This window comes from Phaenicophaeus curvirostris, chromosome 1 (genome assembly GCF_032191515.1).
Source record: "Phaenicophaeus curvirostris isolate KB17595 chromosome 1, BPBGC_Pcur_1.0, whole genome shotgun sequence".
Lineage (NCBI taxonomy): Eukaryota > Metazoa > Chordata > Aves > Cuculiformes > Cuculidae > Phaenicophaeus > Phaenicophaeus curvirostris.
Genome location: NC_091392.1, coordinates 163,169,651 through 163,192,978, shown reverse-complemented (window position 1 = coordinate 163,192,978; position 23,328 = coordinate 163,169,651). Strand labels below are relative to the sequence as shown.

General features: G+C 45.7%; 1 protein-coding gene and 1 long non-coding RNA gene across 2 annotated transcripts in view; one reads left to right on the top strand and one right to left on the bottom strand.

The window, feature by feature from the left end:
• Positions 1–1,708: 1,708 nt before the first annotated feature.
• LOC138733048 (uncharacterized) lies at positions 1,709–10,056 on the bottom strand. Its single transcript, XR_011339360.1, has 3 exons — positions 9,919–10,056; positions 9,476–9,581; positions 1,709–8,363 (listed from the first exon to the last, which is right to left on the bottom strand). It is a non-coding gene; the product is annotated as an uncharacterized lncRNA (long non-coding RNA).
• Positions 10,057–10,801: 745 nt separating this feature from the next.
• RAB30 (RAB30, member RAS oncogene family) overlaps positions 10,802–23,328 on the top strand; it is a 54,662-nt gene continuing 42,135 nt past the window's right edge. Inside the window, exon 1 of the mRNA XM_069879908.1 lies at positions 10,802–10,961. The gene's annotated coding sequence lies outside the window, so the exon portion shown is untranslated. The remainder of the gene's footprint in view (positions 10,962–23,328) is intronic.

The window sequence follows — 23,328 nt, the reverse complement described above, 5'->3', positions numbered from 1 at the left end:
AAGTTTTCACAGAAAGGGTCATTGGGCACTGGAACAGGCTGCCCAGGGAAGTGGTTGAGTCACCTTCCCTGGAGGTGTTTAAGGCACGGGCAGACGAGGTGCTAAGGGACATGGTTTAGTGTTTGATAGGAATGGTTGGACTCGATGATCCGGTGGGTCTCTTCCAACCTGGTTGTTCTGTGATTCTATTCTATGATTCCCTGGGGCTTGCTGAGCTGAAACCTCTACTGAAAGGGAAATGGGTCAAGCACGTTCTCCCCATCTCAACCTGCTCAGTAGGAGCCTTGAAAAAAGTGTACAGTCACCAACATGTTGTGAGCTCATCAGAGCCTTCTCACTTAGCAGAGGATTTCAAAATCCTAATGCAAGATTACTGTGACAGAGCTATGGAAGAACATTTGATTAGTGTCTCTAAAAAGACCAAGGGACATAAGGTGCTTTGTCAGGTTTAGCAGAGGTCACATACAAGACTCTACAAAGGTATTTCTTGGACCTCAGCCACATTCATCTCTCCTTGGTTACCAACTATGAAAGGACCAGCAGCTTTTTTCCACAGTCAGGCATGAAAAAAATTCAGGTGATGGCATGCCAAGACACATCGTGGCCTCTTGTATCCCAACTGCTTGCACTGAAGTGCAATATCAGAGCTGGTGTTTTCAAGCAAGAATGGGAACAAGCTTCAGGAAGGGGGACATAAAAGCCATGGGAATAGAAAGGGAAGAGGCAGAAGATAGCCCCTCTTCAGGTGGATGCTCCCTCACCACCTCCATGAATTTATAGGGTGCTGTTGTTCAGGCCCCCAGCACCAGCTCAGGAGCTGTTTGGGACATGCCAATAGACAGGAAGGTAACGAGGGCTTTTTCCTCTAAGCTTCCCTCTTCGTAATCATGGGATGCAAAAGCTGGAAGTTTGCAGCTATTGCTATCACCAGTTCCACACAGCTGAACAAATGAAGAATTATCCTGGGGCTTTTCACACACATCAGGACATAACTTACCGATCGAACACCAAATGTGAGGTTCTACATGCATGTGACAGGGAGATGGCAGAGAAAACTAGAAAACGCTAAGTGTGGAAAACCGGAATATTGGCACAAAGCCTTCCTTAACACCTCCATTGCCAAATGCTGTTTGTGGGCAGTACACAAAGGAAATAATGCCTTTTGTTCCCTTTAATGCTGCTGACTGCTAAGCAGCCTATTTAGAGAAGACTGGAGTAGCCATCCCTTTGCGCCCCACACAGGTAAACATTACATGGAGGCTGTGCACATAAAGCACTGCCACAGCACAGGGAAAATCCAAGTGCATGTTTCCTTTGGGAGGAGCAAGATTGGAAATCACCTATAACCAGAAGGCAGTTCCACCCATACCAGAAAGCGTGAGTGCACTATCACAAGAAGGCAGGTGTATGCCAAACCCTGGATATTGCCTGCATGATCTGTACCTAAATTTACCTTCAGATAAGGGAGAACTGACTGTAGTGGATGGCTGGGATACTTGAGATACTGTCATATCCATGGGAATTGGGCTGCAGTGCCACTCAGAATGAGTGGCAGCAATGTTACCCATTCCGGAGAGCTGCAACGCTGCTGTGTTGACAGAAACTCGTGAGAGACCTCCCAGAGCCAAGCACATCACATGCATCGGTACTCATGACAAGGTTAATCCACAGCCAAACAACCTGCTCTGGGATGAGAGTATAAAAGACAGGCACAATTAGAAATTGTAACACAACCAGATGATTCACACAGACTGCATTTGTTGGGGACGAGACTGTCATGTTCAGCCTGTTCTCATGAAAAAAAGAGCGCTACGCCATCCCAGGAGTCTGTTGGCAACACAGACTCCTCTACTTTACCATGATTCCTCTGGCTTATCAATTAATATTCTACAATTTATCACTATATCTTGTAATATATATACACACATGTAATATATAAATGTATTAAGTTATACATTTATATACAAATATGCATCTATTTGCAGGTACATATTTACAAATATATTTACATTATAAAAATATTTAGACTATATAAGAATATTTAGAAGTTGTGGATGTCCCATCCCTAGACATGTCCAAGGTCGGGTTTAATAAGGCTTTCAGCAACCCGTTCCAGTGAAAGTTGTCCCTGTCCACGGCAGGGGTGTGGAGTGGGATGATCCTTAAGGTCTCTTCCAACCCAAAGCACTCTACAATTCAATATTTCTAAATAATTAATTTATAAATTAAATGTATTTAGTTATTTATAATTGAATAGACCAATTTGTTTATTTCCATTGGACCAGAGTGCCTGCTAAAATAAACTCTTTGCTTATTTGTTTCCAGGAGGTAGCACTGGGACAGCAGTGGCTCCAGTCACAACTTGCCCTGGAGATGAGGGGAGCTTTCAGTGGGCAGGAATTTGCAGGAGGCTAAACGGACCCAAGATATGAACCAGTATTGCATGACTGCCCCTCATCCCCAGTGAGCTACAAGGCCGCTGGGCTGGGCAACACCCTCCTGCTGATTCACACGAGGATTGCATCTGTCTCTACTTCTCATTTGTTTTTCCAGAAAAGTTATAAGCAGCAACAATCTAACTCTCAGGGGACGCAATTACTGCTTGAGTTGGTATTAGTTAAAGCAGAGCAAGTAGAGTGAAGCCACCGCATTATCCTCACCAAGGACAGTATTCACTGCTATTAGAACGGAAACTGTGATTAGTCTTTGCATTGTAAGAATTCATGGTGGCAAAGCTGACTTCACTCATACCAGGAGCACTGCAAAAACAGTGACATGGAAAACAGAGTAGTCTTTTCATCTGTCCTGTGTGAAACATTTTAGTGCTCTTTTATCAGATCTACTCTGCTGTTAAAGGTGCGCAGGGGTAGAATACAACTGCCTAAGCATAAGAAACCAGTTCCATTGTAAGATAACAAATTTGTACCCTCTGTAACAGTGATAAAAGGCAGAATTTAGGGGTAAACTGCTCCACATCATACTCTAACTCTCCTCTGCCACTGGGGTTTGTCCGGAGTAGAGCAATCACCAGTGCTGCTTATAGACATTCAGCTTTCTAGCACTGCCACTGCCTGGTCAGAAGCCTGCACGCAGCAAAACATTTGGCTGGGTCATGAGACCTAAAGCAGAAAAAGAGAGTTAACAAAAGCATCCATGCACACAAGGGACAAGCTGCTGCTGCCGCTCCTCCCCCACAAAATCAACTGCATCCTTAAATGGACACTTTAATGAGTCAGGAGACTACAGCAACAAGCCCAAGGACTTTTGACTTCTGCTGTGCACCTGGCCACCTATTTTTAGTGACACATTGCAAGTGCTCTAAACCAGCTTGCTAACCTGATCCTGGTTTTGGAAAGGTGCACAATCACAAACCTCCTCCACATTCACCAGGAGCCACAGAAAAGCATACACAGGGCAGAAAGCGTGCATAGTGCCCTGATTAAAGCACTGGTAGCTCACAGTGCCACTCCCATCCTTGTGTTGGCATGAGGGAACGGTGCACTGTGGCACAGGAGGGCAAGGGGCGAGAGATAACCTTCTATCAGCCAGCAATGCCACCAAAGCCTCCATGACTGCATTTTCTGGGAGCTTAAAGCAGTGCATTGAGAAAATATGCGTCCTGGGAATCTATGCCCCAAAAGTGTCTACTGGATACAAAACAACTCTGATACGGATGAATTTGGAATCCAAGGATAAAACAATGGCTCTTTCACCAAGGTACCTTAAAAAGAGTCAGCTTCACACCTCTATGCTAAGAAGCCTCTCCTATATTGCACCGTCAGACTCATTACATGCCAAACATCCTTCTCACTTTCAGAAACCCAGGGCTTGCGTACCCAGAAAAGCAAGGTTCAGAAGAGATTGAGTCACAGAAATGCATAGGTAAAGTGAACATTCCAAGGGTGTTCTTTTTCAAGTCTCTGCAAGAGCAGCACAACTCCATCCTCTTCATGAATGTGTGCAACAGGAAAGCAAGGGCTGCAAGAGCAGCCACTGAATTCACCAGGAGGAAGCAGATGGCGTAAACCTGACCAACACAAACCAGGGCCAAGACATAAAGGTTAGCTGCTTATCAGCAGGACACTCGATTATATCCTTAGGACACTGCATGTAAATAACTTGACAGAACGGAACAAGTGAAACCACATGAGTGGAAACTTGGCCAGGAGCCCGAGATACTGTTCTTCTCGGTTTTCCAGGAAGATATATTTGCAGAGGAATTGAAAAGTACCCCAACCAAACCCAAGAAATAGTGGAAAGAGCCAACAAGTACTAATGTACAAAAAGGCTAAAAGTTTGGGTAAAAAGCAGTCCAAAGCAAGGAAGAGGATCAAACCCAGGGAGTTCTGGGACCAGAGACACTATCAAATGATGCTCTCCCCTGGCTGTGTGCTTCTTCACAGTGTGTTATGTACCCAAAGGAAATGGCTTGTGTGCATTAAGGAATGCTCCAACTGCAATACTATTGTTTAGGTCCTCACACTGCCAAAGCCTAAATTTTAACCTGATTCATATAGGAAGCAACATACAATATTGTACCACTGTGTCCATACAGCTGGAACTTCTGAGCACACCAGCATTTATAATCAGGGATGCAGTATATCAGCTTCACTGCGGGCCTTTCCAGGTGAGTCAGTGACCCTGCTGCTTCCCCACATTTTTGGGGAGCAGAAGCTAGTACTACGTTTGTGGATTTGCCAGCTCGTGAACTATGCCTGGCTCAGACACAGCTATCAGCTCAATGACCACACAGTAAAAATAGATTTTTCCAGGCTTGGTGACAACCAAGTGAGGTCCCACACACACAGTGTAACCACAGTGCAATACCCAGACCTGCTTTTTCCAATACAGGGTTTTATCGTGTTTTGTGCTGAAGAGGGCACTGTACACACAGAATATGTTTGAACCAGTCTAGCCCATGTTTCTTTGCTCCACGTGGAAGCACTTAGGAGCATCCACTGCATATATTACAGCTAGACCACAGGAAACCAAACAAATTTCTACTCGGCACTGAAGCCCATCCGAGTTGTGTTTGGTCCCACAGAAGGCTGTTTCCCTTCAGTGCAGTGCTGTGATCAGCCAGAGCACTCTTCAGATTTAGGTGGGCCAAGAACAGCTATTTTTAAACGAGAAATACTCTTATTTGATGAAGACTGAAGCTGTCTGGGTGGTTCAGGATAGCTGCATATACACTTTCCAGAGTATAGGCGTCTGCCTATAACCCTACATTTTTCAGTGGTCATCTTGGGCCAGCCACCTGCAGAGATCCATCCTTACGCAGCCAAGAAACACCTGCAGAACATACTCCTAACACTTCTCCGTTTCCCTGCAGTGGTAGTGTGTGTTCCCAGAAGCACATTTCTCACAACTGGAGTCTGTCATACCTGAGCCACCTGTAGTTTTCCCAAGGCCCACAGCATCCTGACCAAGCACTTCACAGTTCCCCATTTCCATCTCATTCTCCAGTATCTAAAATAATTTCCTGTTCCAGTATTAGATGGGTTCTCATTTAAATTTAACGGAGTTAAAAGTTGTTGAGCAAGTTTTTTTTTTTTCACTGAGTTCTTTCAGAACCCTGTCCTTGTGAACCCAGAGACCTGCAGCTGTGTACACACTCTTTCGTGCTGTCTCTTTCAGTTGATGAACACGTCTGTGCTACTTGAAGAGGTTCCCAACTGCTTAGAGTGCTCTTCTGCTGAAAGATAGAAAAAAAAAAAGAAGTAATATTTTATAATTAGTCACAATTATTTTCAGACTTTTACAAGGGCTTTTTTGGCTATGCAGCAATAGCAGGTTCCTCCAGAAACTGGCTTAACAGCTGCCTCCCCACAACTTCACCAGGAACACTTAAGGAGGATCAGAAGCCTTCCAATCTTACCTGTGTTTTTAACAAGCTCTCCCTGTTTAAGAACAAAGCAATGTGATTTTCTGTAGTAAGATACTTGGAAACACTAACATAAGAGTCCTTGCTTATTCCACCTAACTGAATTCACTCACCTTTCACCATGCAGCTCCAGTAACTCTTGAGATTAGGTCCATGGGAGGCCAATTGCAAACAAAAAAACCTTCCACAGCAGCTTCTTCAGCATCCAGAATCTGAACAGCAACTTTGAGGTTGAAGAAGTTTACACCCTTCCCCCATAGGCTTTGAAGTGAACAGCTGGGCAGTGACACTTTATTTTCCTCCCTTCTGCAAAGGGACTGGAGACCAACACACTTTATATTTGGGATAATTAACTAAATGGGATTTCAAAACAAAACTTACGCACCAAGAGTAGTACAGATCAGATCAGATACCCTTTGAGTGCATGTGAAAATATTTTCATCCAGCTAATTTGCATACTAGGAATTACTTAAGGACTGACAATTATTTTGCAAGAACTTAAGACAACCCCAACATCCTGCTGGTTCTCCATGTTGCTGTGTGGATACAGATGGCAACAATAGGACAGCAGAACACCAGACACCTTAAATTATGTTATTACAGAGCATATTTGGACACTCAATTTTATAAATTTATGTATTTCTCACACAGACTGTAGACTGGTTTTGATACACCACCCAGTGAAGAACATTCAACACCTTGAAGTTTTCATTAAGAACCTGTCAGAATGAAAGCTCAAGATACAAAGCGAGGTTTCTACATACAAACTTAAACTTGGATAAAGCAATTTCTTCCTTGAGCAAAGCATCACACATTCCTACTTACCCTCATTTTCCACATCCCTCCTGCAGAGTCATCCAATTGCCTCTCCTGGTCTTCAGGACACTAGGTGGTTGCTTACCTGAGTCCATGGTGAGGAAAATTACTTCAGTAACAAAGACAACCTATCGTTTCTGCAGGGCAGGATAACAGCACAGTAGTCCAAGTATGGACAAACGTATCAGCTCCATAGGCTCAGGACATTACAGACACTGGAATAAGTTTTCCCCCATGTATCCAAGAAATGATAAAGGCAGGTTTTCTGTTGTATCATTGCCTCTGTCTTTTCATACAAAATGCTGCAACAATATTTCTGCAATATGACCGTTAGCTTCTTGTCAGCCTTGGAGTTAAGACCCACTGGGAGAGACCTGAACGTCAACTCTTTCAGGTGAGCACGGTATCCAAGTTTGAGACAAGTTCCTAACTCCAACAAGCTATGACTAGTCAGTGTAATCCATACATGCTGACAATCACCAGGCACCCCCAAACTGATGGAAGTGAACCACACAGAGAAAACTTTCACTTGTCTCCTGCATCAGGCATTTGGTTGGGTAGTTTCTAAGATGAACTCCTTTTTTCTATATTTCAAACAACTGTAGCAACTCTTAGTGGAGAGATTCACGGCATCTACACGTAAAGAAACATGGTATTAACAAAGAAATGAAATTTTCTGTAAAGCAGGGTGCATCCTGGTCTCCTCCCAGAGCAGCAGTACTGACACAAAGGGGAAAGAAGGAAGAGAGGGAATCGATGCAGGTGAAACTCATTGTTTCTAGTTTAAAGAATGAAGCACACTGCCATCAGGTCAGCAGACTGTCTTGGATGAAAATTTCATGTGCATTTTTCTGCCAGTTATACAAAAGACAAGCCAGCCCCTGCTATCCTACTGCAATACACACCATCATTAATTGGCATTAGCTGCACAGACAGAATCACAGGCTTAACGTCTATAGCAGGTAACTGTTGTGACAGAAATCATTGTACCGCTGCCCTTTTTTTCACCCACAGCACACCTAATCTAAAGGTATCTGTGTAGAGAAGGAACAGAAGTAGAAAAATAAAAGGGGCTGTACTTGTAATTTAGGATTCTTGAGATGTGTGCAACTGTTAATGAAAATTACAGCAGCGCACTACATTCCCTCTGCTCCTTTTTCTCAGCAATGAATATGGCAAAACTGGACAAGCTGGGGCAGGGTGTGTGGAAAGAACCTCCTGTCCCAGGACACCGGGCTTTCTACACGAAGGAAAGCAAACGGTTCAGATTCTTTAGCTGGAGGGAGCTGGATTTAGAGAGATAGAAGAATGGTGCCCATTCCTGTCATATCAACACATCTTGAAAGGCTGCAAGGTACAGGTTAAGTAAACGCATCACAGAACATCTTATGACACCATTTCTTCACCATTCAAATGTATCCCTGGGGCAAAGAGACTGCTAAATATGTGTTGTTACTGTGATGCAATATCCTGAGCAAACGTGTAGTACTTACCTCCAGGAGGAGCCAAAGTATGAAATAAAAACTTGTAACCCCATTTTTCCTGAGCTAAACCACTACTGGAGTTTAGCCAAGACTTCCAGCGACCCTGCAAAACTCTCCACAACTCTTGCCAGTGGACTATCTTCTTCAAGTAACAAAGCACTTTATTCCACAGGAATCAGCTGTAACCAGAAATGATGTTATTTCACAAACCATGCAAGAATTTGAGTCTCCTCCCTCACAGTTCTGAGCAAAGATCTTTCACACATTATTTCAGAGAACTGTGGTCACTTTAAGTCTAACAGAGCTTTAATTAGCCTCCTATCTAGTGAAAAGATAACTTCCCATATGGTAAGTAGATTGTTTCCCATTCCTCAACACATGCAGGGATTACATTCAGTACAGGAAAGTCTAAAACTCACCACTCAAAATCTAGCCTACCTCCTAAGTGCCAACCAGAGGGAATGCTGAACCTCATGCAGCACCAAGTCAGCAGGGTAAGCCATATTGACAGCAAGCGCAAGTGAAAAACAGAGCAACAAATTAACCTGGCTGCTCCCATACCACGCTGAAAGGCCTGACACCACCTCATCCATTATCTCAGCTTTTTTAAGGTTGATTTATGTCCCTATGTACCCACTGAGGACAGCTGCCTTGAGGAGGGAGCAAAGCTCCTCCTGCTGGTCCCACTAAGCCAAACGACAGCAAAACGTCATCAATGCAGTTCCCAAACATGGCACAAAAGCCACAACCCTTAAAAGGGCCCCAAATCGGTAAGGGCAGGCTGTCACCTGGGCTGGCACATGCCAGCCTTCTCCTTGCTGAGCCCTCCCCCATCCCACTAAAGCCACGCCAAGCGTACAGCCCTGCTTTCTAAACGACAGACTGGGCTTCCCCCCGGGCAAGGGCCAGAGCCTGGGGCAGCCCCAGCCCCAAGCAGGCCCCTCAGAGGGTGTGAGGAGGGCAACCCCAGGGCCAACACAGCCACCTGGCATGGCAGCATCCCCCAATACCAAAAATGCTGGCAAATAAACTCTCTAAGGCTCATTTGGGAGTTTTAGAAAACAAGTATCCTTTATCAGGTCTGGGCAACATGAGGGAGTGATCTCCATCAATCATATGCATTGAGACAAGAGCTGGGGACAGAATATATTTCCTGCTTCCATGGACCTGCATAATTACTCCCATAAATCTTACGGGTATTCTATTACTTTTCCAAGTCTAATTATTATGAACTTCACAACAGTCAAATCTCTTGCTAATTTTGAGCTTTACAGCCAACTCTCTGCCTTACCTTGCATTTGAGATAGGGAAAGACTACAAAAAGAGATGATTACAGAAGAGATATCTGTTCAGCACAGATCATGCTTCACACAAGACCTAACAGTGTCAAGAAAGCACTACTTGAAAAAACATGCTACAAAACCCCCATGTTATCAGAGAGACATTCTGTCTAACCTTCAAAAAACAGTTACTTTGATGAAATTTAGCTTAAATGAAAACATGCCACTCTTTGTAACAACGGCTACTTCTTGTATCACCCCAAAAGCGGCACCATCCCAGACCTCAACATGCACCCCAGCCTCGCCACCCCTTCTCACTAGGATCCCTTCAGCCTCCCTTTTCCACTGGGATTTCCTCCCCCCACCCCCGCTTCAGGGCCTGCTCCTGGGCGCGAAGAGACCCCAGAAAGACTCCCCGACACCTCGCCCCCGCCACAGAGAAGCTCTTCCCTACCAAGAACCGGCGGGCACCGAGGGGCAAGCGGCCACTACGCGATGTCCTTCAAGACCCTCCACAACCCGCCGCACCCCCTCGCACGTTCCTCGGTCCCCCCCACTTCACAGGAGTTCTTTTCACCCCCCTGTACCAACGCTTAACTCCCACCCTCCTCCTTTTCCGACATCTTAACCCGATTCCCCGACCGCTCCTCCCGAACTAAAAGCACCCCTCGCCACCAACATGGCGGCCGCAGGCACCACCCCCCCGCTCCCCTCCGCGCGGCGCGGGGCCTGCTGGGAGATCGAGTTCCCTTCCGCGCGCCACCGCCCGGTTGCTGCCCTAAGGAAACTACAACCCCCATAATCCCTTGCGGCAGAGGCTCGCCAGCCAATGGGAACGTGTCGCTTCGGCCCCGCCCCCCTCGCCCCTCCCCGGCGGCGAGAGGGGTGATGTCATTGCCCGGCGGGCGGGCGGGGGGCGCGGCGCCGCTCATTGTGCTGCGCGGGGGCCGCCTCCCGCTGCCCCGCTCCGGCCCCCGGGCTGCCCTGCCCCGCGCCGGGGGGCGGCCCCGCTGCCCTCCCTCTCCCCTGAGGGGGACTGCCCAGCACCGAGCTCTGCGGCACCTGTCCCGAGCCGAGGCGAGCCCAGCGCCCAGCCCGAGGAGGCGGGAGGGCGCGGGGTGGGGGGGGGAGCTGAGCCCCCATCCCGAGGGGGGAGTTGAGCCCCCGTTGGAGTGGGAGAGGGAGCTGAGCGTCTATCCTAGCGGGGAGGGATAGCTCCCGCATCCATCCGAAGCGGGGAGGGGTCTCCCGCACCTCTCCGGACGCCGGGGTGGGGGGTGTGGGGGTCAGATCCTGCCCCCATCCCGGGGCGGGGAGCTGAGCCCCGGTGCCGCGGCGGTGCCGGGCGCCCCAGCCGCGGGGCTCTGTCCTGCCCCATCCCGGGGAGCCCCGCGCCCATCCCCGCGGCGCCCAGCCCCGGGCTGCCCAGCCTTACCCCGCCGCCGGGCTCCCGCCTCGTTTTATGGTCGTGGAGAGGGAGGAACAATCCCAAACCAGGTAAGTTCTGCATTCCTTTACTTTTTTTTTTTAAATTTTTTTTTAATCATTTTTTTGGTGTGCTCTCCCTTCTCCTTTCATCTCCTCTGCGATTCCCGGTCGCATCCCCGCACGGCGCGTTCCCGGCGCTGCGCCTTTCCCTGTCATTGCTGAAAAAGAAGGGGGGTGGGAACCCCCCCCCCACCTGAGCCCCCCCTAAATCAGAGAAATCCCGTGGCGATGCCGCCCTCCGGCCGCGCCGCGGGTCCCGCATCCTCCGGGAAACTCCCGCGGCTTCGGGATGCTCCGAATTCGCTTTCCCGAACCGCGGGGGAGCCCCGTCCCGTTCTTTTTTTTTTTTTTTTTTTTGGTAGCGTGGAACAGCTGGAAAGAAGATGGTTTATTTATTTATTTATTTATTTTAATTGCTGTCGTTAAGTGCTTCTGAGCGCCCGCGAGATTCCCGGGAAAAGAAAATAATAAATACGATCTTTTAAAAAGTCGAATAAGCAAAGCCTGGTTGAGGATGGGGTTTGGGAGGCTACATCGTGGGGATTCTGTGGTTTGACATCCCTGTTCCTCCCCTCTTTCAGGGAAATGGAGGGGATTTGAGGCAAACTGGCTCTGCTTTCCGGCTGCGTGTGGCTGGTCCAGGATTCTTTTCCAAGTCACATCATGTCTGTTTCTTAAAAAATTGTCGCTTGGGCAGCCTGGTGGTTTATTTTAGCTTCCAAGCTGTCACTCTGGTCTTTTCCCGTTTTGTCATAAATACGAGGAATGTGTATTTTAAACTTTTTACAAACTTTATGGTCCGCCAGAGCTTGGTTTTAGCGTTCTTTTTTTTTTAATTTTTTTCCCTGGTCCGTGCTGGTTTGAGGTGCGGTTCAGAGCTTTAATTGAACAATGTTAAGATATTAGTACATGATACTAGATATTTCCCCCCCCCCGCCAATGCTTAAAATTGGGAGGTTTTATCCCTTTCTTTCCCTATGTTATCGCTGCAATTGCTTGTGGATCCCAGCCATCTAATTTTGCACTGATGGCAGTGAAATGCATGTGCACAGAGGGGTCCTGCTCCCCTCAAGTCTGTCAGCATCTTTCAGTGCCCTTTAAAGTTAATCCACCCCAAAGCCTGGATTGGAGGCTGTTCTGAGAGCAGGAAGAGTGTGCAGCTGAGCTGATAGGTTTGGGGTTTTTTTTTTCCCCCTCCTCTCTGCTGAATACTTGCTTCTGCGCTTCTCTTGTGTAACTGGCACTGTGTCCCCTCTGGCAGGCTCTCCCTGGAATCACGGCACTGGGGGACTGGGTGACGCGAGTGCAGTGGGGACAATGAAACTCCCTGTTTTCAGTTTACTCCTAGTGTTTGTAAACACCAAAGGGGTGGTTGGGGGTGTCTGTGTGCAATGCCTCCCCTCTTCCCGTGGGATAAACATGCTGCATCCACATATCCTCCTTGCGTTTATTTTATCTGCATTTTTTTCCTTCCTTCCTTTTTGTTACTGACTCAAAGGGGAAGAACAACAGTGTATGCAGGAGTTGCCTTTGTTTGGTTGGTCTTTTTTAAACGTTTTTATTTCCCGGAATGACGTTTTCCCCTTTATTTTACAAAGGAGGGAATGGGTAATCTAATAGAGGGTTTCCCATCCTGGCTGTAAAAGGAGAAGTTTTATAGCAGTGATTTTGTTAGCGATGGAGAGAAGGCACTGGAAATGAAATGATCATTTAAAAGTGTAGCCTGGGAATTGATCTTAAAGGTCTTTTCTAACCTAAACAATTCTAATGTTCTACATATTGGTATTTATGCATGCTTTATTCTTCCCAAATTTATTGCATGCGAATTTAGAAAGACTTGTGACAATGCATGCTGACATTTTTCCAGCTATATTATGCTACAGCAAGAAGTGGATTAAAAATGTATAGAAAGGTACGTTATTATATTAGTAAGATGAAATTTTGCCTTGCAGCAACAGAAATATCGACACATAAAAATGCACCAGAAGCTGGAAATGACTCAATAGATGAGTGACTGTTGTGAAAAAGCTCAGATGAGCAAAGGGGCCCTTCCTCTTGAATCATTTGAGTCTTCGTCCTGCAAAGATCTTGCAATGTATGCATTTGCTGTGATTCAAGACATTTTCGAGATGCCAATTGCTGGAGCAGAGGGACTGTTGCAGGAAGGCAGCACTAAATATTTCCTCTGGTCTTTTACTCCCCCTTCCCCCGATTCTTACTAATATCCAGTTTCTGAAAAGCAGCTTCAGGGCTAGATAGTCTTGTGGTCATACCCTGTACTGTTTTCCTGTATTTTAGTCCTGTTCTTAGTTGAATTGAGATGTGTGCTATTGATTGGCTTCTTGGTAACACCACAAATCACATCTTTGCAAATGGGCTCGATCAGCAACACCTAAATGCCCTGTACTGTATTAAATTGTCCGTCCTAGAACTGTTTTAGAAAGATTCCAGCTGGTGTGTCTCCCAACCTCATGTATGGTTGGACCCAAAGACTGGTGAGATGAGGGGAACTGGGAAGCACCAGGGCTGGGACAGGCTTGCTGTCCCTTAAGCGTCACTTTTTTCTTTGCTCCAGAGCTGAGCTATGAGAAGATGTTGATATTTTTGTAGCCTGGAGTTGAGGTCTGGCACAGCAACTGGAGTTTCTTAAGGGAGGGTTGGATGGATGAAGGTGGCTCTTCAGCGATGACCTGAGCAGTTACTTCCCATGAGAAGAGAAGGCGAATATTGGGGTGTGGGAGAAAGGAGTCTGTGAGCAAATTCATAGAATCACGGAATGGTTTGGGTCAGATGGGACCTTAGAGATCATCCAGTTCCAATCCCTTCCACTGGATCAGGTTGCTGAAGGCCTCATCCAGCCTGGCCTTGAACACCTCCAGGGATGGGGCATCCATCACTTCTCTGGGCTATCTGCTCCAGTGCCTCACTGCCCTCACAGGAAAAAAATTCTTACTAATGTCTTGTCTAAATCCCCCCTCTTTCAGCTTAAAACTGTTCACCCCTGTCCTGTCCCTACACTTGCTCATAAAGAGCCTCTCCCCAGCTTTTGTGTAGTCCCTATACATACTGGAAGGTCACTGGAAGGTCTCCCTGGTGCCTTCTCTTCTCCAGGCTGAACACCACCAACTCTGTCAGCTTGTCCTTGTACGGGAGATGCTGCAGCCCTTGGATCATCTTCATAGGCTTCTCTGGATTCACTCTAACAGATTCATGTCCTTCCTGTGCTCCAGAACTGAACCTCAGTTTGTCACCTTTCTGTGAAAGAACTTTCCTCTGTTAGCAGGTCTGTGTGCTTCCCATCTTTCCAGCCCCACCTGCAAGCAGTAGATGTTGTGCCTCTCTAATACAAGTTATGAAGCTCCTGCTTTAGCTCTGGAGCTGCTCGCGTTTGGTCCTCGCTGTTACAGCCAAACTGTCATCCATCAGCTGGAAAATTGTGGCTCATGCTCTAAGATCTGTGGTGTGTCCTGGGCAGATGTATCCACAGTTGGGTTTTCTTCTGGGTGGAATCTAGGGTTGTTGGCATTTTCTTATTTTTGCATTAAAAAAATATAGCCAAACAAGAAATTGTATTAGCTGGGAATTAAATAAATCCCTTTTGTAATTTTAAAAGCACATATTATGTTTTTTCAGGGAAGGACCAACAGTTTGAGTGCAAGACTTGCTGTCCAAGAAGACCAACAGCATCCTGGCTTGGATCAGCCATGGTTTGGTCAGCAGGACTAGGGAAGGGATCATCCCCTGAATCCTGTGTTCAGTTTTGGGCCACCTCACCTCAAGAAAGACATTGAGGGTCTAGACCGAATCCATGGAATGGCAGTGGAGCTGGGGAGGGGTCTGGAGCACAGGGGCTATGGGGAGCAGCTTGAGTACCCTGGGACTACTTATTCTGGAGAAGAAGAGGCTGAGGGGAGACCTCATCGTTCTCTGCAGCTCCTGGGAAGGTGGTTGGAGCCAGGTGGATGGTGGTCTCTTTTCCTAAGCAGTAAGTGATAGGACAAGAGGAAATGACTTCAAGGTGCCAGGGAGGTTTAGATTGGATATTAGGAAAGAATTTTTTACTGAAAGAGAGGTGAAGCACTGGATCGGATTTTCTAGGGAAGTGATAGAGTCCTCATCCCTGGAAGTGTTCAAAAAACATCTGGATGTGTAACCTGGTTTAGCAGGCACAGTGGTGTGGCCTGACAGTTGGACTGGGTGATCTCAGGGTCCTTTCCAACCTTTATGATTCTGTGATCCTTTAAGTGCAGGAGGGGCATGGGTGAGCTGGTTTGTGTATTGCTAAATAGCCACTCAAGCAGTGTAAAAGTTTGAGATTCATTGCAATAGTGCAGCTTGCACAGCAGGAGCACAGGGTGCGCAGGGTGGGCATACCTTGCAATGATGAGGCTGTTCAAACCAGAAGGTCTCATTGACACTTGCAAGACTTCAGAGCAGGAGATGTAGGAGACTATAAAATAATTTTCCCTATTTTGGATGGGTTTCTGACACTAAAACCATCAACCCCCGGGGCAGAGATGCTTAGCAACAGCCCTGCTTTGCCTGAAGGATAGATGAGATGACCTAAGGCAATGTTTTGATTGACTCTCTAGTTGCTGTAATTTAATTTTACAGCAAGTCAGTTAGCTTCCTGACTCCCAAGTGATTCTGTCAATACCTAACTAAATCCTCATTTTATTTTTAATGGTGCTTTTACAGTGTGAGACAACTAAATTGTTGTGTTTGTCATATAACCCTGGTGCCTCTTGGTTGGTCTGTGCTTAAGTCTTGGATTTCAGCTGGGGGAGGTTGAGTCAAATATTCCTCAAGTGCTAATATATTGATTTAATTAGGGCAGAACAGGGATGAAGAACTTGTTGGGAAAGCTGGGGAGGAGCTCAGAGTGTAGGGATAGGATGAAGAATTAGGGATTAGGAAGAAACTTTTTACTGTGAGGCTGGGGAAATCCTGGAGCAGGTTGCTCAGAGGAGTCATGGATGCCCCCATCCCTGGAGATACTGAACACCAGGCTGGACGAGGCTTTGAGCAAGCTGATCCAGTGGAAGGTGTCCCCCTCCATGGCAGGGGGGTTTGAACTGAATAGGCTTTAAGGTCCCTTTTGACCCAAATAATCCTAGGGTTCTGTAATTTAAACAGAAACAAGACCACATTAAAGTCTGTTGCTGTTACAGCAGTTTCATAACTAATCTGTGCTATTAAACACTGGCCCTGCATAAGGTATTAATGAGATTTGTGTTGTAATGTCATTTGATTTCACCCTGCATAGATAAAAATCATTAGAGAGCTTTGTTGCATTGAGCTGGGGATAGATATTTAGGTTGCAAACAGCTTGAGACTTAATTGCTGTTTGTCATCTCGCCTCACCTGAGGTCCCTGCTTACACCGCACCGTGCTTCCCTCTCTATATGCAGAGGCACAGTTTTCCCTGATACACATATGGCAAGATTAAAGCTTCCTCTTTAAACTAACCTAGCTGTTAGTTTCCTGAGATTGTAAAGGAATACAGAGGGGAAAGCCTTCTGTAAGGTCTTGCTTAGGTCTCAGTATAGGGAGCGCCTCACGGAAATCTGCTACTGTCCTTTTAAAGATCACAGCATGCCCTGTTTATTTTCTTTCCTCTTAGCAGAAATGCTTTCTGTTTGGTACTGCTGAACTAAAAGTTAACTGTAACCTTTAAGTGTCTGAATAGTGTTTTCTTTTAGACCTTGAAAAGAGATACTGGAAAGGGAACAGAGACAAGAGGAAGGGGAGGAAAGGCTGTGCTGGCATGAAGAAAGATGAGCGTGCACATGGTTTCTCAAGTGGCTGTGTCCTGCAGGGAGAGATTAAAAGAGGAGTGAAAAAATGGTGTTAGAGATGCCAAAGTGCACGGAAGTCATGCAGTGCTTGGGTTACCCTGTCCTGCTAAAGATGCTCTGCACAGAGAGAACTTAATGCAGGGCCCCAGCAGCCCATCCCTACTGCACTGTGCTGCTGCTTGGCTGTAATGAAGTTACATGAAACGAAGCCCTGCTTCAGGGCTGACCACAAGTTAAAGGAAGTTGTTAAGGGCTTTGTCCAAATGCCTTTGAAACACTGATAGGCTTGGGGCTTTGACCGCCTCTCCAGGAAGACTGTTCCAGGGTTCAGCCGCTCTCTTGGTAAATAAATGGTTCCTAACACATAGTCTGAATCTCCTCTGGTGCATCTTGGAACCATTACTGCATATCTTGTCTCTGGATACCAGTGGGAAGAGCTCAGTGCCTCCCTCTCCATTTCCCCGCAGGAGGCTGTAGAGAGCAATGAGGTTACCTCTCAACCTCCTTTTCTCCAAACTAGAGAAGCCCAGAATCCTCACCTGTTCCTCATAGGACATTCCTTCTAGCCCTTTCACCAGCTTTGATGCCTTCTGACAAAGCTGTACAGGGATGTATGTGATGTTTCCTCTGGGGTGTCACTACTGAGACAGTATCAGCTTGAGGGGAGCTCCTGACGTGCTTGTTCCCATGTGCTTTCTCCATGCTTGATTTCCACCTGCCTAAGTTTCTCCTTGCTCCAGTGCAGCCACCCCGCCTCCTCTCCCACTGCTTTTCTTCTATCTAGTGATGTTCAGCAATAACCTTTGGGAACCTGGATATTCCCTGACTGCAAATGAATCCAGGGAATGCTGTGAATGGGCATGAATGGAGATGCTCATCTGAAGTAGACATGACACAGGGGACAGGTTGCTGAAGGTGTTAGGTAGAAAGAAGAATGTCTGTCTCATGAGTAGATCAGCCAACCTATGCTCTGCCCTGTGGTATTTGAAACTTAAAGCACAGGAAATTGTCAAGCCCTCCTGCCTTTCCACCAGTCATTCAGAAAGAGGGGAGATTTAGATGAGATAGTAGGAGGAATTTTTTTACTATGAGGGTGGTGAGGGACTGATACAGGTTGTCCAGGGAAGTCAAGGATGTTCCAGGCAAAGTTACATGAGGCTTTGAGCACTCTGATCCAGTGGAAAGTGTCCCTGCCCGTGGCAGGTAGTTGGAACTTGAATCCAAGCCATTCTATGATTCTTTTGCTCCAAATACCCATTCATCCATAGATACAGAAGTGATGTGAGATCCAGAAAAAGTTGGGCTCCAGAAATACCCCAGATCCGTGTTCAGGATATAGATCAGGACCTTGAGCTGAGAGGTGAACACCAATGTTCAGATTTATGGGCAATCAAATAAATGAAAGGGATTGCCAGGATTAGAAAAGAGACTTTCGGTTTTGCTCCGTTGCAAAGAATGTGTTCACTAATGAAAAGCTGATGTGAAAAATAATCATTAGCACTTCTCTGTGATTTAAATTTCATTGCTTGAACTCATAGTAATGGAAAATAGATCAGTCAAGGCTTTTTATCTAACAAGTTTTTAAAGGAAGGTGGCTTCACGTCTAATTAGTGAGAAGTTCTCTGTGGTGCCATCTCTTATGCTTCCAGGGTCTAACGCATGGTGCTTTCATGACAGTTGTGGCTGTGGCATGGGAGTATTTACTTAAAATAACATCCTTTCTTAAAAACATACTAAGACAAATTAGTATGCAAATTTATTTCTTGGACAACCTGAATTCTTGTTAGTCACCTCAAGAAGCCCTGTAAGGGGTTTCCACGTTGTGTGATCCTACCGTCCTGTTGCATTCTGATGGCAGAAGGGAGTTTTAAAATCCATCTTCTTCAACACTGGAGAATCAAGCTTTGTTATAATGGCTACTGAACTTGATTAACTGGGATAGGAGACAGCTGCCACTTGAAAAATTAATCCTTTTTTAACTCAATTACTTGAAAAAATAGATGTAGGGTTGAAAAACCTTTCCTGACTCATTTGGTATCCCTGTTAATCCTCTGGAGGCATCAGATTATTCCATCTGGAGATGAATAATCTTCAGAGGTGTGAATCAGGTAGCCAGAAATCACTGTTGGACTATTGGTTCATTTCTGTGTATTGGGAAGAAGATTAAAAGAAAACATTAGCCTCCTTATTCTTGCATATCCCCTAAGTTAGTGGTGCATCATGTCCTGTGGAGAAAAAGTATTAATTTAGCTAAAGCTGTGATAATGTGTTCAATTAAAACCCCAGCGAAGACTGGAGTAATCTATAGCTACCACAGGAGCCTAAGAGCAGTTTTGGGATTGCTGTATTTCTCTGTGCTGCTGAGGATGCCAGGACAGCTGTTTCCAGCTTGTGGTACCATGTCCTGGTTGACTGGAGAGGTAGCCACAATTTCACCTAGTGTGATGACAGGTTTGGGCTATGCTCCTCCTCTCTGTAATCCCTATTTCTGTGGTATAGCTACAAAAAAGTGCTTTCACTCTGAAGTGATTGTTTTAACACAGCTTGCAGCTCATTACATGTTTTATATCTGAAATCTGCTCAGGGGAAGTGTGTATCTGCCCCATCACAATTACCCCAACCCTGTGGGCAATAGCTGCCTCCTGTCTGTAGCCCACAGAAGACTGCAGCGCCCCCTAATTTCTTATGTATCTGATAATATAAAAATCTCCACTGAAAATATTTGTTCTTGAGAGCATTAGGGAATTTTGGGGTGATTATTGAATAATGTTAAGTCCGTTAAAACCAAAAAATCCTGCAGAGACTGTATCCGAGCTGCGTGTACCAGAAGCTTGAAACATCAAAAGCAAATTCAGTGCTGGATTTCTCTATTGCATTTGTCCTTGTTCTGAACAATTTGTTCCTTGTAAAAAGGGAACTGTGCCCATTTTCTTCAAGCCAGCAGTATTCACATTTCTAAAATCTGGTAGTAGTGTTTTGCTTGGATAGAATGATGGATGTGTGCGTGTGTGTGTGCGCGCACATAGAAAACTCCCAAATAAACACAGGGTTCTATTAACTCTCCAATTCCAGCAGGCAAAGGGGATCCTCTAGAGTCAAGCTATTAATGCTGGGATTTCTTCTTGACCTATTTAGGAGAGGGAGGCACGAGCGTGCGACTGCTGGAAACTACTTTGTGGTATCTGTAGGAATGAGGTTGGGTGTTGCCATGTACTAACCATCCGTGTACCAATGTCATGTATGGTCACTGCAGAAACTGTCTTTTTAGCAGTTGCTAACTCATATTCTGAATTCTCTTTTGCCTCCCCTTAAAACTGGAAAGCAAACTTAAATGACAAATGATAAAATGGTTTGGGTCAGAAGGGACCTTAAAACCCATCTGGTTCCAACCCCCCTGCCATGGGCAGGGACACCTTTCACTAGATCAGGTTACTCAAAGCCTCATCTAACCTGGCCTTGAACACCCCCAGGGATGGGGCATCCATGACTTATCTGGACAATCTGTGCCAGTGTCTCACCACCCTCACATAAAAGAATTTCTTCCTAATATCTAATCCAAATCTCTTTCAGCTTAAAACTGTTCTCGTCCGTGCTAGCCTTGCACTCCCTGAAAAAGAGCCCCTCCCCAACTTTCCTGTAGCCCATTTAAGTACTGGAACACTGCTGTAAGTTCTTCCCTGAGCCTTGTCCAGGCTGAACAACCCCAACTCTCCCAGCCTGTGCTTATATGAGAGGTTCTTCAGCCCTCAGATCATCTTTGTGACCGCCTTTGGACTTGCTATAACAGATCTACGTCCTTCCTGTGCTGAGGACTCCGGAACTGATTGCAGAACTCCAGGTGAGATGTTGAGAGAGCAGTGTAGAGGGGCAGAATCCCATCTCTCACCCTGCTGGCCCCACTGCTTTGGATGCAGTCCAGGATGCTGTTGGCTTTGTGGGCTGCAAGTGCATATTGCTGGCTCATCCACCAGGATCCCCAAGTTCTTCTCTTCAGGGCTACTTTCAATCCATTCTCTGCCCAATCTGTAATTACGTTTGGGATTGTCCCGACTCAGGTGTCCATGTTGTGCTCCTGAGGTACTTCTCAGTGTTTTCATCATGTTTGTAAACCCTGGGAACAACTTTTGTTAATGTGGAGTGTTTTCATCTACTAGATAATCTTTCTCTTTTTTTCTTTTTTTTTTTGTTCTGTGGTCATAGTTCTGCAGGAATCCTGTGTCTTGATGTACTTGCACTATGTAGGTAGCTGGACCCTACATGTCCCCAGGAATCATTGACAAACGTCTTTAAAGGCATGCCCTGTGAGAAGTGTCTGTTGGGTCATGTTGGACTTCATTGTGCTGGGGATGCTTACAATTTCCCTGTCCTGTGCCATAAGGAAGAGGTTGTAGTGAGGTGTGTGCCGGTCTCTTCTCCCAGGTAATGGGACAAGAGGAAATGGAGTAATTTCTTCTCTGGGGAGGTTTAGATTGGATATTAGGAAAAATTTCTTTATTGAAATAGTGGTGAAGCATTGGAAGAGGCTGCCTAGGGAAGTGGTGGAGTCTCCATCCCTGGAAGTGTTAAAAATGTGTAGATATGGCATTTTGGAAGTGGTTTAGTAGGCACTGTGATGATGGGCTGACAGTTGGACTTGATGATCTTAGAAGTCTTTTCCAACCTCAGTGATTCTATGATAATACGTGTTTGTTATGGACCATTCATGATCTTTACACTGCAGATGTAAATGTGGTATGGGGAATTTTTTAGCTCTTAAGCTGCTGCATGGCCAGTGACACTTGAGCTTCCATCATGAGTAACTTCACCTTGCTCTTTGTAAGCTTTCAGTCTTCTGTCAACAGGTATCCTGTTTATATCAGTGTTGTCTCTTAACCTCTTGTGTCTCTGGATTGGGAAACCGCTGGATTGAAGCCAATCTTAAAATTATTCTTCTTTTACTAGGTTAAGTTTTGGGGGACAGTGTCTCCAGGTTGATTCAGTTCTCAGCCATGCAGTCAGATACCTGATATTTAATAATCATCATCACCATCATCCTCATCATCTTTAAAATCAATCTCTCCCTAGTTAGAAGTTCAGGACTGAAGAAATTAAAAATAAATTGAGTATTGCCTTGCACAATGAAATAACCAAAGAAAACATTCCTTGTGGGCTGAAGCTAATTTTGTTAGAATAAAGGAGGCTGAATGTAAAATAAATATTAAATAAAGTGTCTCATTAAGTTCTGCAGTTTTACAAAAGCTGTCGCCACAGGGAGGAAGAACCTGGCATGAATTATTGTTTGTTTACTGCAGCTGTCAGTCTTCGTGGCAGCGAGTGTGGTGCATCAATTCGTGGAGTAGCCATTAGTAACCAGGCCATCCTGCTTAAATGTCAAACTCCTTGCTGGAAAATGTGTGAAACTGCGTGAAAATTCTTTCCCTCTCATTAACACATCTTTCACAATATTCCTTATTTTGCTTGATGACATCAGTTCTTGCAGATACAGGAGAATGCTCTGAAAAGATATCCTGGGCAGTGCTGGGTGGTGGTTAGTTAATCAATTTAGTTGTGTGTGACTCGGGAGGACAAGTCCATTCCCAGTTCAGCCTCTGGTGCAGTTTTTAAGCCATTATCTCTTTTTGACTGTTCCTGTGTTTTATGTATAGATTGGCTTTTATTATCATAGAATAGTAGAATGGTTTTGGTTGGAAGGAACCTTAAAGATGATCCAGTTCCAACCTTCTTGCCATGGGCCAGGACACCTTCCACTGGATCAGGTTGCTCAAAGCCCTATCCAGTCTGGCATTGAACATCTCCAGGGATGGGGCATCTGTGACTTCTGGGGACAATCTGTGTCAGTGCCTCACCACCCTCACAGGAAAACATGTCTTCCTAATATCTGATCTAAATCTCCCCTCTTTCAGCTTAAAACTTTCCCCCCTCGTCCTATCCCTGCACTCCTTGATAAAGATCCCCTCCCCAGCTTTCCTGTAGGCCCCCTTTCAGTACTGGAAGACAGCTATAAGGTCTCCCCAGATCCTTCTCTTCTCCAGGCTGAACAAGCCCAGCTGTCTCAGCCTGCCCTCATATGGTATGTGCCCCAGGATTCATGGGGGTATCTATGATAAGGTCTTAGAGACAGTTCTCTGTGGTCTGTAGATGTTACTGCAATGTGGGTAAACAGGGCTGTAATTTGCGGTGGGGAATAGCCATTCACGATTTTAGGCAGTGATGGGTCTCCTTAATCTCAGTGCAAATTGATCAGTATAATCTGCAGTTTTGTCTAGAAAGACATATTTTGTACTTTGAAGGCTAGACAATTGAATTCTGTATCTATTTTGTGTTTACAGGCAAACCCCTTCTAAACTTTGTCTCTTGGTTGCCTCCATCTGTAAAATGGAGATAATCTCAGAGGAATGCCTGGAATATTCATTGGTGGTTTATTGTATGCTGCTGAAGAAAAGTCTTGCACGCAATGTTAATGAAGTTTATTACTCAGCCTCTTTGCACATTGATCAGTATTTCAAACACCCGCAGTCTCTACAGTGAGCGTTAGCAAATTCTTAACTGGACAGAGCCTGTAGATGACAAAAATATCT